Source organism: Oncorhynchus gorbuscha, linkage group LG03, assembly GCF_021184085.1.
Source record: "Oncorhynchus gorbuscha isolate QuinsamMale2020 ecotype Even-year linkage group LG03, OgorEven_v1.0, whole genome shotgun sequence".
NCBI lineage: Eukaryota > Metazoa > Chordata > Actinopteri > Salmoniformes > Salmonidae > Oncorhynchus > Oncorhynchus gorbuscha.
Window position 1 is genome coordinate 80,489,219 of NC_060175.1, and position 3,172 is coordinate 80,492,390.

Genomic DNA, 3,172 nt, shown 5'->3' on the forward strand with positions numbered 1-3,172 from the left:
ATAGGACATTAATGGAGTGGGGGCCACGTCCCGAGCCAGAACCGCCACCATGGACAGACGCCCACCCGGACCCTCCCTATGCTCTTCAGGTGCGTCCAGGAGTCCGCACCTTAGGGGGTGGGGGGGGGGTTCTGTCACGCCTTGGTCATTGGATTTTGTGTTTTTGTTATATGTTTGGGTAGGCCAGGGTGTGACATGGGTTTATATGTTGTATTCGTATTGGGGTTTGTATTATTTGGGATCGCGGCTGATTAGGGGTGTGGTATAGGCTTGGCTGCCTGAGGCGATTCTCAATTAGAGTCAGGTGCTTATCATTGTCTCCGATTGGGAACCATATTTAGGCAGCCTCAGTTTCGCTTTGTATTTTGTGGGTGTTTGTTCCTATCTTTGTGTAGTATTCACCAGATAGGCTGTAATTAGTTTCACGTTCCGTTCTGTTGTTTTTGTATTTAGTATTCAGTTGTTGCGTATTCAGCTGGTGCGTGGTGCTGGAACTGATTTATTTTCATTAAAGTCATGAGTAACCTACACGCTGCATTTCGGTCCGGCTTTCTTTCTTCAACAGACAAAGGCGTTACATATAGGGAAACGTTAGGCTAATATTGAAGCGTTTTACCGCAATTGTTATCCTTCATTACCTAATTTCTTCCGAGTTTATCTGGATGGCTAACGCTGGACGCAAACCCTCTGGACAGTCTACTCTAAGGTGAGATTTGTGTATCGTTCTCTAGGCTACCTCAGGTAGGTCGGCGCTTGGCCTGATCCTTTCTTGGTTTATTGTGAATGCCCTTTTGAAGGTTACCACTCATGCTGTAGTCTACCTTTATTTTAAGAACCATTTTGTTGAAAACGTCAATTTTGGAGATGTCAGGTGATCAAATATTCTTGGTAATATACAGGACTGTGCATGTGGGATCTCTGTTCTCTGTCATCTGATGAGAGTACAATTATTCTTAAAGGCTGAAAGGTGAGAAACGTATACGCCAATGGTAATGTCCCGAAAGATCATATGGCAAGATATGATTCCACGTGTCTCAGTAACGAGTGTATAATAATACCTATGTTATTACATGTTAGTTACATAGGCAGCTTCAGTGTATAGGTTAGGCTATATTGTTAGCTGTTATACTTGTTTCACACATTACAATTTTACATCCATTTGACTAGCAAACAAACTCGAAATCGATTGTTGCTAAACCTCCTCTTGCCCTAGAATTATAATCTGAATGCAATTACCATTTCATAGATAGGGAGGGACTCATAAAAAACAAACACTTCAGAAGTGGACCAAAGGATATCCAAGATGTGGATGTGGATAACTGACCTTTTCCCTACTAACCTTAGGACTATTGATGTACAGTTTACTAATTTGTGCTGTTGAATAACATGCTTGTATTCATCACTATGAACAGACTGTTATACGATTTACATTGGCAACAGTAATCAATGTATCCTTAGAAATCATTGTTTTGTATTTCACTGCCTTGAAATGTATACTGTCTCAAGTTACTCTCTCTACTCAAAGTAAACTCTCTCTAGTTCAAATAATGAAGGCAGCAGTAAAGATACATCTATGCAGAAGATACCAAGGCATCAAGCCAGTACTAAAATTGGGCTAAGTGAAGCTCTCCAGTTCTTGTTCCTGCCAGTGATGCAGTCTGTAGTGGGCTCTCGGGTTGCATCCCTGGTGGTTCAGAACAATGTCAGCTCAGGTCACAGCTGGACCAGTGAGCATTATAATAGCATACTTGTCACTAAAAATTACATGAAAATCATTCTCACATTCATCAGCCTTGATTCATCTCTCCTCTTAATAAATTTCCCTCCCGCTCTCTGAATCTGCAGGAGTCCAGTAGGTTCCTACAGCAGCTGCTGGTCCAATGTAGCCTAGTGGTTAGAGCGTTGGACTAGAAACCGGAAGTTTGTAAGTTCAAATCCCCGAGCTGACAAGGTACAAATCTGTCATTCTGCCCCTGAACAGGCAGTTAACCCACTGTTCCTAGGCCGTCATTGAAAATAAGAATTTGTTCTTAACTGACTTGCCTAGTTAAATAAAGGTAAATTAAAAAAAAAAAGTCAGTTCTCCTTGGGCTGTGCTCTCTGCTGCGGTCTCCATTTCCTCCACGAGGGGGCGCCACAGCTCTGCCTGCTCCTTGCTGCAGTACTGAGCTGGTTCCTGGCCAGCGAAACTGGGTGCTTATGACTCCATGTCATGGCACTGTACAGACTACACAGTTCCCAGTGCTACTGTGGAGTGTGCATGACACTGCTAACATCAGGTTGCTTTCTGTTACCGCGCCTGACCAGGGACCTTGTGCTCACCTTTGCAGTGGCAGCCATTGCCCCCCTCAGGTTCTGGACTCCACTGACAATCTGCTACACACTGCTGGTGGTGTATATGCAGGGTGAGAGACTGAACATACAGTAGACTACATGGTTAAACTTTTAAGCAGCAGAATGTCAGAGACTATTTGGTATTTTATACATAGCAGAAAGCAAGTAGGGACAAGCATATTGTTGTCATTCTCATTGAGAAAGCTGATGATAATTATTTTCTACTCAGAGGAGCAACATCGTCAGCCAAGTGGCCAAGCTGTTATAAACACAGTGGTGGTGCGTCTTGGGGGAGGCTCATGGTCCTGATGCTGATGGGCAGATGTGGTCCACTTCATCCTGTGCTTCCTGGGTGAGGCTAGCTGTCTGATACCCTCCAGAGACCTATTGGATGCTACAACACAGGTGAGAATGAGTGTCCCTCAATTAATCGTGCTCTTCCAGCTTGTACATTTATCAATTTATCTAAATATTTCTGTCATTTCAATGTATCTTACATAATATAAATGTGTGTATTTTGCAGGATATAGAAGAAGTTACCAGTTACCACATTCTCAGAGGAGTAAGAACCAGAGGAGATGCCTGACACCTGGCAAAGACCACCAGAGTTAGACTAATTGACATGGGAAGAAACTGTTTGTGCTGGGAGTCTTAGAGCATCAGTCTTCGATTATATTTTGTATTATTATTATCAGTGGTGTAAAGTACTTAAATAAAAAATAGTTTAAAGTACTACTTAAGTGTTTTTGGGGGGTATCTGTACTTTACTTTTCTCTTCATATTTTTGACTACTTTTACTTTTACTTCACTACATTCCTTTTAAAAAATATTGTGCTTT

The 3,172-nt window shown here is 42.3% G+C and overlaps 1 pseudogene; it reads left to right on the forward strand.

The window, feature by feature from the left end:
• The first annotated feature begins 662 nt into the window (after positions 1 to 662).
• Positions 663 to 2,920, forward strand: LOC124017671 (annotated as a pseudogene).
• Positions 2,921 to 3,172: the final 252 nt, after the last annotated feature.